This window comes from Myxocyprinus asiaticus, chromosome 30 (genome assembly GCF_019703515.2).
Source record: "Myxocyprinus asiaticus isolate MX2 ecotype Aquarium Trade chromosome 30, UBuf_Myxa_2, whole genome shotgun sequence".
Taxonomy (NCBI): domain Eukaryota; kingdom Metazoa; phylum Chordata; class Actinopteri; order Cypriniformes; family Catostomidae; genus Myxocyprinus; species Myxocyprinus asiaticus.
Genome location: NC_059373.1, coordinates 8,824,177 through 8,838,402, shown reverse-complemented (window position 1 = coordinate 8,838,402; position 14,226 = coordinate 8,824,177). Strand labels below are relative to the sequence as shown.

Below are 14,226 nucleotides of genomic sequence, written 5' to 3'. Positions count from 1 at the left end.
AGACAAGAAATCTTGTGCTAAGCCACTTCTCCAGCTATGGTTAATATTAGTTTACATGTAAAGTATTTGCCAAAATAGTTTGTTTGGAGGTTTTTAAATTTGCCATTTTCATAGCTGCAAATTCAGCAACAAGGGTAGTTGACTTGAAGTGTGACATGCTTTACTCATCTAAAACATTTTTAAACTGCATTTTGCTCATTTTTTTATAATGCTTATGCATGCAGCTTTTATGAACTCATTGAGAAACTACATGGAATATTTTACTTTTAAAAATTCACTTGTCACACTGCAGTGCAATTAAAAATGAACTGGTGTCAGCAAAAAAAAAAAAAGTGATTAAAAGGTGAAAAACTTGAAATGGTGAGCAGTTACAGGATATAAGATATGCAATTTCCCTTATACAGTAATATAAATTTGAACTTAAAATGTAGATGTTGATATAAAGAAAGCCCATGGACGTATTGTGTGTCAATTACCTACAAATACATAGCCATAAAATCATTACCAAATGTCTGATATTTATGTAGGATGATGTCATACCACAAAAAGTGTTGTATTTATTATCACAAGTGTCAGTGAAATGATCATTTACATATTATAATCATTATCTTTATATTAAAGGGCTCATTATGGAAGGCATCAGAGGAGACATTGTGCAGCTAATGGTAATGGGCATTTTGTTGGGGTAAACTTCCTAATACCCATAATTGTACAACCTCTTTCACAGTATATTAAGTAACAAATTGGAGTACTTTTTTCCATTTCATTTATAGTAAAAGGAAAATCCATTCTACTGAGATGAAAGTCTGTTATCCTTATTTAAAAAAAATACTTGTATCTAAGACTGGCCAAATGTATCTATTTCTCTTTGTCTACGGGGTGTTATTGTGAACAAATTAACCAATTATCTAATTTCAATATATCCATCCATTATAGATAAGCATGTGTGAGTGTTTTTTGACTGCAATCTTTTTTATCTTGTAGCTGGACAGATAAGGCTTTCCAAAAAATAGACAAAATTTGTCTGATGCTCTTCGGACCTCTGTTTGGAACAAAACTTAAAGGGGCGAATTCACAAAACATTTACGCCACTTTGGCATGTAGGGTATTTTAGTGCAAAAATGCACTTGCCACCCGAAGTCCAACTTTGCCTGGCAAAATTTTAATTAAGTCAATGTCATTCTTTTCTTCACAAACACTCCTTTTTCTATGTAAATGAGGTTCATTATAGAATGTGCCTTAAAGGAACAGTTCACCCAAAAATGAAAATTCTATCATCATTAGTCACCCTTATGCCATCCCAGATATGTATGACTTTCTTTCATCTTCAAAACTTAAATGAAGATTTTTAGAAGAATTTCTCAGCTAAGTAAATGGGTGCCAAACTTTTGATGCTCCAAAAATCACATAAGTCAGCATAAAAGTAATCCATAAGACTCCAGTGGTTAAATCAATATCTTCAGAAGCGATATGATAGGTGTGGGTGAGAAACAGATCACTTTTACATTCTTCTTCTTGTGTTTTTGATGATTCACATTCTTCATGCATACCACCCCCTACTGGGCAGGGAGAAAAATTTCAAACAAAAAAGGACTTAAATATTGATCTTTTTCTCACCCACACCTATCATATCACTTCTGAAAATATGGATTGAAACACTGCAGTCCTATGAATTACTTTTATGATGCCTTTATGTGCTTTTTGAAGCATCAAAATGTTGGCACCAATTCACTTGCATTTTATGGACCTACAGAGCTGAAATATTCTTCTAAAAATCATAATCTGTGTTCTGCAGAAGAAAGAAAGTCATATACATCTGGGATGGCATGAGAGTGAGTAAATGATGAGAGAATCAAGGGTATACATTTTTTGCTTGAAGTTCCATCTCACACACAGTCAAGCGGTAAGCCATTCATACATTCTCTGTGACTGCGAGCCCATTCGGACGTGTTCGATGCATGCCCACCACAAATGCTTTGTGATACTCTTTTAGCCCAGTCAACACTAGACACGGCCTGTCCAATGTTATCCAATATATATAGTCTAAAAAAAAAAAATCACTTTTATTGTCACACAACCATATACACAAGTGCAATGGTGTGTGAAATTTTTTGGTGCAGTTCCGATCAACATAGCAGTCGTGGCAGTGATGAGACATATACCAATTTAGAATAACATCAAATTAATACAACACAATTTAAAGTCAAATATACACAATTACACACAACACAATATACAAATAATAACATACACTGTACAGTATACAATACACATTATTCAATAAAAATAAAAAAATAAAAAAAATATATATAGTAGTATATATAGAATGTACAGTAGGTTGTATTGTACTGTATTGACATTCAGGCTGTCGGTTGATAGTAAGTTGTTAAGAGAGAATATAATATAATAATAATATAATTTATGACAGTCCGGTGTGAGATATAAGATTAAGAGTAATAAAGTGCAGTGCTGATGTATTTTGATCATGGGAGATCAAGAGTTCAAAAGTCTGATTGCTTGGGGGAAGAAGCTATCATGGAGTCGGCTGGTGCGGGTCCTGATGCTGCGATACCGAGCCCATGGCTCGGGTGGCTGGAGTCTCTGATGATCCTCCGAGCTTTTTTCACACACCGCCTGGTATATATGTCCTGGAGGGAGGGAAGCTCACCTCCGATGATGTGTCTGGCAGTTCGCACGACACTTTGCAGGGCTTTACGGTTGTGAGCTGTGCTATTGCCGTACCAGGCGGAGATGCAGCCAGCCAGGATGCTCTCTACAGTGCAGGTGTAGAACCGTGTGAGGATGTGGCGGTTCATTCCAAACTTCCTCAGCCATCTCAGGAAGAAGAGGTGCTGATGAGCCTTCTTCACAACGACTTCAGTGTGGATGGACCATGTGAGTTCCTCAGTGATGTGGACACCCAGGAACTTGAAGCTGCTGACTCTCTCCACTGGTGCTCCATTGATGGTGATGGGACTGTGTTCTCTGTCTTTTCTTCTGAAGTCCACCACAAGCTCCTTTGTCTTACTGACGTTGAGGGAGAGGTTGTGCTCCTGACACCAGTGTGTCAGAGTGTGCACCTCCTCTCTGCAGGCTGTTTCATCATTGTCAGTGATCAGACATACCACCGTCATGTTATCAGCAAACTTAATGATGGCATTGGAGCTATGTGTTGCCACACAGTCATGTGTATACAAGGAATACAAGAGGGGGCTGAGAACACAGCCCTGTGGGGCTCCAGTGTTGAGTGTCCAGTGTTGAGGGTCAGTGATGAGGAGATGCTGCTGCCTATTCTAACCACCTGGCGTCTGCTTGACAGGAAGTCCAGGATCCAGCTGCACAGCGAGCTGTTTAAGCCCAGAGCCCGGAGTTTCTCATCTAGCTTGGAGGGCACTATGGTGTTGAATGCTGAGCTGTAGTCTACAAACAGCATTCTCACATAAGTGTTCTTTTTTTCTAGGTGGGAGAGAGCAGTGTGTATTGTAGATGCAATGGCATCATCAGTGGAGCGGTTGTTGTGGTAAGCAAACTGCAATGGGTCTAGAGAGAGAGGCAGCACAGAGCAGATGTCTGATTAGTCTCTCAAAGCATTTGCTGATGATGGGGGTCAGAGCAACAGGACGGCAGTCATTTAAGCAAGTTATTTTTGATTGCTTTGGAACAGGCACAATGGTGGATGTTTTAAAGCATGTGGGGACAACAGACAAAGAGACGGATAGGTTGAAAATGTCTGTAAAAACACCAGCCAGCTGGTTCGCACACGCTCTGATGACGCGGCCCGGAATGCCGTCTGGACCCACGGCTTTGCGGATATTCACCCGTCGGAAGGATCGGGTTACATCCGCTACAGAGACGGAGAGTGAACTAACATCTGTAGCTTCGGCCACGAGAGCTCTCGCCGCGAGGGCGGTGTTATTTCCCTCAAAACAAGCATAAAAAGTATTTAGCTCATCCGGGAGAGAGGCAGCGGTGTTCATGGCAGAGTTTTTATTCCCTTTAAAGTCCGTGATGATGTTAATTCCCTGCCACATGCTTCTAGAGTTGGTGGTGTTAAACTGTCCTTCAATCTTGTTTATGCATTGCTATTAATCCATGGCTTCTGGTCCTCCGCGCACTTTTTGATGAAACACATTACGCTATCAGCGTAAAGCTCGATGTCGTCATCAGAGGCGGACCGGAACATCTCCCAGTCCGTGTGATCAAAACAGTCCTGTAGCGTTGAGTCTGATTGGTCCGACCAGCACTGGATCGTTCTGAGGGCGGGTGCTTCTTGTTTCAATTTCTGCCTGTAAGTGGGCAGAAGCAGAATGGAAGAGTGGTCCAATTTGCCAAATGGTGGGCGGGGGAGGGATTTGTAGCCATCCCGGAAGGGAGAGTAGCAATGGTCCAAAACCCGGTCCCCTCGTGTGTTGAAACTAATGTGCTGGTATTTTGGTGCGACTGATTTAAAACTGGCTTTATTAAAGTCCCCGGTCACAATGAACGTGGCCTCAGGGTGCGTGGTTTCCTGCTCACTTATACTCCCATACAGTTCCTTGAGTGCCCGGTCTGTGTCGGCTTGTGGCGGGATGTACACAGCAGTGATAATGACCGCTGTGAATTCCCTCGGTAGCCAGAATGGTCGACACAGAAGCATGAGAAATTCCAGATCAGGACAGCAGAAAGACTTGATAGAATATACGTTCCTCTGATCACACCAGGATTTGTTGATCATAAAACATACACCACCACCTCTGCTTTTACCTGAGAGGTCTTTCGCTCTGTCCGCTCGGTGCACGGAGAACCCCGCGGGTTCAATGGCTGAGTCTGGAATCTCTGCAGACATCCAAGTTTCCGTAAGGCAGATAATGCAGCAGTCCCTTGTCTCTTGTTGGAAATAAATCCGCGCTTTCAGCTCGCAGAGCTTGTTGTCCAGAGACTGAACATTTGCCAGTAGAATACTGGGTAGCGGGGGTCGATTTGTGTGGCGTCTTACTCTGATGAGAACGCTGGCTCTGTTTCCCCTTTTCCTTCTGCGTTTCCGCATCCGGACTGCCCAGACAAAGGGTTCCGCTTGCGTGTTTGTAAACAGCGGGTCGGCATTGAGGAATTTGAAGTCCGGTTTACGGTGTGAAATTGCTGAACCAATGTCCAAAAGTGTTTGTCTGTCGTAGACAATAAGGCAGACAACATCCAAGACAAAAAACATAAGAATTGTGAACAAAACAAACAAAACACTACCATGTTGTATCGGAGCTCGCAACACAGCAGCCATACTTGGCAGCCATACAATCACTGTCACCTTGTGCTGATTTGCTTTGTCTAATTCTGTCTTCATTGACAATATACATATTTATATCCTCACTTTTATGCATATTTTGCTATTTTGATTAGATAATAAAGTGTTCTTAACTGAAGCAAAGCCATACAAAGAAAAAGAAAACATGGACAATTATTAATAATTTATTTATATAGTTATTATTAATATTAATTCCATGTTTATTTTGATAGACAGTGTCCCTAGAGAAAAGGGGGAAAAGTCTGTTTTAATAATACGGGATAACGGGACATTTATGACAAGTAAACGCTGATTTTCTCCTGTTCATGAATAATGATCTACTGTTGATGAATGACTGCTCATATTTGTTATATGACAATGTTTACCTTAGTGTTTATGTTGCAATACATTGTAGATGATTGTAAAAGTGCATATTTTGTTTAAAGCTACACTATGTAACTTTTGGCCCTCTAGTGGTTAAAAAATAAAACTGCATGTGTCTTGCAGAAGAACATTGTTTTGGAAATGACACAAGTCGTGCTTCGGCTCTGCTCCTCTGTGTAGATGAATGTGGTTCGAGGCACCGGTGTACACTGGATACAGGACATCTTATCAGAGCGAATGGACAAATAAATAACGATAGAAAGAAAAAGACCTATATCTGAAAACATGTCATCTGAGCAGGTAAGTGCCATATCTTTTGCTGTTGTTTTGACTTATTAGAAACATTGATGGTTTGAAATAAATTGTTACAAAAGTTAGGCAACGTTATTTAACATTAGACATAACGATTGCTAGTCTGATAAGGTCAAACATTGTAAAGTTTTTATATCTGCAGGGTATTCTAGCCAAATAGACCAAGGTAGTAACTAATTTATAGATTGTCATTGTTACCAACCAGTGGTCAACATCATTTCAAGACTCACATGTCCTTGGCAAGCCTAGGACTAAAGGATTTATTTATATAAATGATTGCCGTTATAAAGAAAAATACACGTGTGCTAGCAAGTGAAAAGTTCTGCACTGATTACAGTATAATTATTGTATTTCACTACACACACAGACGTGTGTGTGTGTGTGATTACACAACTATACATAAACCATATCAATAAAATATATTACCTGTTGAATAAGAAAGAAGACATCTCTGGTTCGCTTTTAAAGGAGCCACCTCTGAAGTGCCAAGCCGATGCTGATTCGGGTTTTATTGTGGACTCTGTTGCTTTCCCTTTTTGCTTGTAGACTCTGCTCTGTTCGGGGTTTCTTTGTTTTTACAACCAGTGATTCCCCGGAGATTTGCCGTTTTGAATGATCCATGGTCAATTTTTCTCGTTCATTGTGACAAACTTGCAGCTTCAGCTACACCCACACCATACACGCGCTACAATAGCCGGATCTTATTTTCTCTGTGTACGGATATGATGTCAACATGCACAGGCGAATGATGTATGTATGCAATTTCCCACGAAATCCATCCCGACAGCTCTAAAATATAAATCATTATTATAGGTTTATCAAAGTGTATTTGGGTAAAGACATGATTTGGAAGATGGATTTTAGTTGCACTCTCTCATTAATAACATTTTATTGTTTTTTAAAAAAATTATAAGTTACATAGTGTAGCTTTAACTGTCTGTTTGTGTGATTAGCTGGGAGCGGCAACATTTCAAAGTAAGAGTCCCTGTGTAATGAACTGGCCATGGAGACGGTGTTAGGATTCATGTGCTGGAAGTTTATTATGAACACAAGAAAACAATACAAATCGGCAGGCAAATAGAGGTAGTCGTAAAGCAAGTGGTATAATCCAATAAACCAAAAAGACAATCCAACAAGGCAAACAAAACAAAGGGGTATCCAAAGGCAATAAATCCAGGAAACCAGGCAATGGTCATAACAAGAGAACAATCAGCAATGGCAATGGAAAAACGCTTGGTAAGGCAGGGTAAACTGGCAATACTTCGCAAAGTCAAAATGGAACAGCATGGTATTTATATAGTTCAAACAGGAAGTCATTAAAGAAGAAAGGGTACGGAGTTAGTATTCGGGAGAGGGCTCCCTCTGGTGGTTGGTAGGAGGGGTAACAACCTCGGATGTTACACCCTGGTGTACTTCTAGATTGTTTATGGTTAAAAGTCTAGCGTTATGTTTTTTTCTATTTATTATAGGGATTTGGGTTACACAGTAAAATGCATTTCATTTAGTTTGGACTCCATGTCTAGACCCATCACAGTAAGGAAAGATTAAAAAAAAATTAATTCAGTAAATCTATTCTAAAAACTTTCGGCCATTTAATTAGATTACTGGCTTTTTCCATCACTTTAGTTATCGTATCAGTGAAATTCCAATATCAGTCGACCTCTACCGAACACTCCAAGCATACTGTGCTGCTGATGAGATTTGCGTCACACACGGTGTGTGAGATGTACTGGCATGTGGAAAACCAAAGTATACTTTGGTGTTAAGTCACAAATATCAGCATTATTTGCCTGATGAAATTTACTTTTAAATATGACCTCTCATTACCTCAGCATCCTCTACAACCCAGCACTCAGAACTGACCCGCAAGTTTGGAAAATTGTGCTGTAAAAACTGCATTCAAGCACAGATTTTTCCAATGTGTTTGTGCCGTTACCTGATTTGCATAATTTCTTTAGTGAATCTGGTGCTAAATCAACTCTAGAATAATTTCACAATACATTCTTAGTGAATTCCCCCACAGTGTGGCCTGTCCGGGACACGGGGTCATCCAGACCCCTGACTATGATGACACCTCCACACCTGAGATCCTAAACCCTTCTTGGATGGCCACCATCCCTGATATCTACTCTTTGTCAGACGTGACTATGCCTGGCACACTCAAAACCATGGTTGCACACTAGCAGGGTGTAACTCCTGGTCCCTTGCCCTCCAACTGCGTGACGGAATTCGCTTTCTGGATATTCGTGTCTGTCATGTGAGAGGCAACTTGACCATCCACCATGGAATCTCGTATCAGTATACTCATTTTGGGGATGTGTTGATGGACGTTGTGGCTTTCCCTAAAGGAATATCCTACTGAAAGAGTGTTGATGAGGCTGAAGGAAGAGTTGAGTGACACAAACGATATCTATAGGGCAATGGTCCACTACATTAAGGAGTATGCACACTGGGACCTGCTGTGGCACAGCCGTGAGATGCCCACTATGGGAGAGGTACGAGGAAAGCTGATCTTACTGCAGGACTTCTTCAGCCCTGAGCTGGGCATGCGCTACAACTCTTTGGACATTGCAGATGACTGGCTCCTATAGACCATTTGAAGAATGTAAATGATAATAAAGGAATTAGAACACAACTATTCATGAAGCATTTCCAGTATCATTAGCGGATTCTTTAAATAAGACTCTGAGATAACATATTTTCTTCAAATAACGTCAAATGTTTACCTGAAGTGACTTATCCAGTCGTGTTGTTGATACTGAGTGTCTACGTGAGAGAAACGATGAAATTGTAGCATAGTTTAGACGCTCAAAATTATTTCCTCATTGGAGAGCTTGGAAATATTGTTTTGCTCCTATTATAATCAATGAAGCCGCTAAAGGAAGCTCTCTGCATGACAAGGTAAGGGTTTATTTTTTTGTGTTCCTAATTTGTAAGTCGTTTAGGATAAAAGCATCTGCTAAATGACTAAATGTAATAGTAAATGACTTGTGCAGCTTCATTCCGCATAATGGGAGCGATCTAAATTCACTTTTAAAGCTCTACCTCTCAAACGTACAATTAGTTGGTATAAATGTTGTTCACCTACCAGAAATAATATGTGTGCTACAGTTGTTAGCTGCACGTATCCAGCCGTCTCACTTTACTGAAGCGGTTCATGCGTCCATTTGTCGTTGCTGAAGCACCTCCCGCTGTTGTTTTGATTGAGGGTGTGTTTCATTCATAAGTGATCATACTTACACCCTATTCCCTTCGAAGACTTTACCATCCACCGTGAGTGTAACGTTTATGTGTTTTTGGTCATGTTTTGATTGATGTTATTCATTTAGTCATGTCATTTATTTTGTCATGTGATTTCCTGTTCCCCTCATGTGATCCTGTCTTTTATAGTCATGTGACTATATATCTTGTTTCAAATGTTTTGTTCTTATTGGTTCTTGGTTTATTAGTCTTGTCTTTTCATTGGTTCATATTTATTAGTATTGTTATCCCGTTATCAGTTCTATCTATTCATTGGTTATCTTGTTATCAATTTAGTCTTGTCATTGGTTGTTTTGTTATCTTGTTAACCCTAGTCTGTGTATTTAAGCCCTCATGTTTGCCATTGTCCTTTGTCAAGTATTGTGCTAATATAATGTTGTTCTGTTTGGCTCTCATTGTTTTGCTTTCTTAGTCATGGTTCTTGTTCATGGTTTTTGTTTTGGTTTGGATGCTTTCATGTTTTTAGTTAATAAACTGCATTTGGGTTCTTGTTCATCTCATCGTCTTCATCATTCTTGTCCTGTTCGCCTGCCTACACATTACAGTGAGAGCTTTGAAAGGCTAATAGTTGTGGGGCTAAAAAATATGCATAGTTCGGAACTCAATTTTTAAGTCATTTTTATTTTGAATTCTATTTGAAGCGATTTTACAGCATGACTAACATGATTGTTCTCCCTTCGAAGTGCTATTCGGAGGGTGATTTATCCCATTTGGAAAGTGCAACTAGCAGGAAATGTTCAAGGAACAAATAGACGTTACTTCCTTAAATTGTCTTGAAATGGTCTATACAGGTTCTGATGGATTTGTGAAAGTGGGGTTTTTCTTCAACTATGGGAACTATCTTGGCCCTGTGTACTTTTTAAAGTCTTTTTTAAAAACTTTGTGTAAACTAGACACTTTAACTGACTAGTTTAATTTGTCTAATAATAATGATCAACAGTGGATATACATGCATCACACAAGAATTTAGTACATTTTAGAGTTTTAATTTTTCTGGACAAATAAATGTACTGTAAGTTCCACCATATCTAGGGTTGCCAACTTCGCAATCTTGAGTGTTTTGCCATTTAAATACTGGATAATAGGCCTCCCGTTTGGGACATTCCAGCTAATACAGGACAGTTGGCAACCCTAACCACATCATATATATATATATATATATATATATATATATATATATATTTATATTGGTAACATTCTGTGGTGGAAATGATATTCTAAACATCGTTCAAATTAATCTTTTGCCTTATCAAGGTTAATTTCTCAGGTAACATTTAATGTATCCTAGATACGCTCACAATTAAATTATGTTTTAACACTTTTTGCATAATTTTACAAAATTACAGCTTGGTTGGAAATGGCCTAGAATAAAAAAAATATATAAACACAAAAAAGAAACGTCCCTTTTTCAGGACACTGTATTTTAAAGATAATTTTGTAAAAATCCAAATAACTTTACAGATCTTTATTGTAAAGGGTTTAAACAATGTTTTCCATGCTTGTTCAAGGAACCATAAACAATTAATGAACATGCACCTGTGGAACGGTGGTTAAGACACTAGCAGCTTACTGACAGTAGGCAATTAAGATCACAGTTATAAAAACTTAGGACACTAAAGACACCTTTCTACTGACTCTGAAAAACACCAGATGCCCTAGGTCCCTGCTCATCTGCGTGAACGTGCCTTAGGTATGCTGCATGGAGGCATGAGGACTGCAGATGTGGCCAGGGCAATAAATTGCACTGTCCGTACTGTGAGACGCCTAAGACAGCGCTACAGGGAGACAGGAAGGACAGCTGATCATCCTCACAGTGGCAGACCACGTGTAACAACACCTGCACAGGATCGGTACATCCGAATATCACACCTGCGGGACAGGTACCGGATGGCAACAACAACTGCCCAAGTTACACCAGGAAAGCACAGTCCCTCCATCAGTGCTCAGAGTGTCCGCAATAGGCTGAGAGAGGCTGGACTGAGGGCTTGTAGGCCTGTTGTATGGCAGGTCCTTACCAGACATCACCGGCAACAACGTCACCTATGGGCACAAACCCACCTTCGCTGGACCAGAAAGGACTGGCAAAAAGTGCCCTTCATTGACGAGTCACAGTTTTGGCTCACCAGGGGTGATGGTCGGACTCGCGTTTATCGTCGAAGGAATGACCATTACACCAAGGCCTGTACTCTGGAGCGGGAACGATTTGGAGGTGGAGGGTCCGTCATGGTCTGGGGCTGTGTGTCAAAGCATCATCAGACTGAGCTTGTTGTCATTGCAGGCAATCTCAACACTGTGTGTTACAGGGAACACATCCTCCTCCCTCATGTGGTACCCTTCCTGCAGGCTCATCCTGACATGACCCTCCAGCATGACAATGCCACCAGCCATACTGCTCATTCTGTTCATGATTTCCTGCAAGACAGGAAAGTCAGTGTTCTGCCATTGCCAGTGAAGAGCCCAGATCTCAATCCCATTGAGCACATCTGGGACCTGTTGGATCGGAGGGTGATGGCTAGGGCCATTCCCCCCAGAAATGTCCGGGAACTAGCAAGTGCCTTGGTGGAAGAGTGGGGTAACATCTCACAGCAAGAACTGGCAAGTCTGGTGCAGTCCATGAGGAGGAGATGCACTCAGTACTTAATGCAGCTGGTGGCCACACCAGATACTGACTGTTACTTTTTATTTTGACCCCCCCCCCCCCCCTTAGTTGTTGAATCTTTATGTTCATACAAATATTTACACATTTTAAGGTTGCTGAAAATAAAAGCAGTTGAAAGTGAGAGGATATGTGTTTTTCTTTTTTTGCTGAGTTTATATATAAATTGTATACAGGATATTTACCTAGTAATCTTTTTCTTTTCACATGACATGTCTTACATTTCATATCAAGCTTGCTCTTCACTGTCACTTTTGTCTCCTTGGTAACAAATGTCTAGTGAAGTAACACTTGGTTAGTGGTTTATAAAAATAGGCTGAAAATGGTTGGTCATGGTGGAAAAGTGAGGAACAGTCATAATTGTGTTAAAATCATTATATAACAATTTAAACTATAAATATTTATATAATTTGTTTATTTCACCTTGTTTTAGATCCTCAGAGTTAATATATATATATATATTTTAAAATTTTATATATATATATATATATATATATATATATATATATATATATATATATATATATATATATATATATATAAATATTTTATGAAAAGTTTTATACTTTTTATAAATATTTTATACTTGTGAAAGTCCATAGTTGAAAGAAACAACCAGGAAAGGTGTTTCATAGGGAGAGTAAATAATGGGGTGAAAGAGAAAATATCTGCTCAATTTAAAATAACAAAACATTCATTTGAATAATTTGACAGGGCTCCTAAGAATAGACTCTTTGTATTTAGTTTCCAGAGTCTAATTAATCTTCATTGTCAACTGTCTTTAAAAAAAGTCCATCAGAGAATGTTTTTGCGATCCCTCACCACATTATTAAATGGAACTGATAAAAGCCTCACTTATTCTTGCCCCAGGTGTCCTCTCTGCAGCCAGAGGAAGTGGAGAAGAAATGAAGTAGTGTCTACAGCCATCTGGAGGCAGCTGCAGTTGGTAACAAAGACCTAATGTTCCTCACCTACAGCAGTGGCGCAAGCATCCTGGCACACCCAAATGACCTAGCCAAGCTTATAAACTCACGTCTGTATGAATATCTGACAGGCTACGCTGGTCATTACAAGCGGTTCGGTATTGTAACAATGGACTTTCCTGGTGCAAAGTTAGTGCAAACTATTATTGGATTTAATAAAAGAAAGACAATGACAGGAAGTCAGGTCCAATATGACTAAAACTGGGCAAATGGCTAATATAATATTAAAATAAAATGTATATAAATATATTAATTGACACAAATCCCAGGTATATCATACTGTGAACTCAAAATTACTTGTGGAATTGTCATAACTGTAACAGAAACAGTTTGAGCTTGGTGGAAAATTTTGGAATATCTGACACGTATTGTAATAAAGCACTATAACAAATTTCTGTCATAACACCATGTCAATTTGAAATAAACATGCTCTCCAGTATCTCCATAAGCACTTTAATAAGATAGAGGTGCTTTTTTAAAAAACGTCTGCATTACGCCTCTGAAAATAAAATACGCTGTCCGCCTTGTGTACAATACAAGACGCTGTTAAAAGAACAAATCACCTAAAAAACTAAAATTCTCTCACCTCTCTTTTGTATGACTTTCTGTCTTGTAGAACACAAAATGAATCACCATTCACTTTCATTGTACAGTACTGAAAAAAGATTCAATCAAAAAGTGAATAGTGACAGAGACCCCATTTACACCTGGTATTAAGATGTGTCTCGTGTGATCTGATCACATGTGGTTAAGCGAGACACATCGCTGTTTACACCTGGTCGCTTAACCCTTTCGCACGTAAATTCTAAATGATTTAACTTATCCCCCCAATGTGAGCTTTTTTTTCGGCAGTTATTATACAATGTATCAAATTTTAAACTCTGGTGTGATGCATTAAGCTTGTCATGTGACACTGGGCATTCACATGGCGGTTCACAGCTGAGTCGTCTCGCTTGCAGCTGGAGGACAGAGTGTAGGTAAGCGATGCAAGTCATGTTTAGCTTTTTTCTTCACTTTAAAACCTTCCTAATTGGTTTAAAACATGTATAAAATATAATAAATGTTTTAACCAATGGTTTATATTGACATTTATTTATTTTAATTTCTCGGGCTTTGAATTTCGCTCCCGTGCAACTTTTCCGCCAACGCATTACAGGATTGCTACTGGTGAGTACATTTTAAATCTTTTTCGATTGAGAAGCTCCCAAAATTGTTTGCAAACATGTGTAGACCCTGATAAAAGCATGAATAATATGTTTATGATCTGTATTTATCGTAGTTTGTTGTTGTTTACGTAATGGCTCCTGCTGTTCACTGCTTGTGTAATGTTGTAGGCATGATGCACATACGTGATCTAATGTTTTATCGTTTTC

At 39.2% G+C, this 14,226-nt stretch overlaps 1 pseudogene; it reads left to right on the top strand.

Moving 5' to 3' along the window:
- Window positions 1–629: 629 nt before the first annotated feature.
- On the top strand, window positions 630–13,052 carry LOC127421630 (1-phosphatidylinositol phosphodiesterase-like; annotated as a pseudogene).
- The last annotated feature ends 1,174 nt before the right edge of the window (window positions 13,053–14,226 follow it).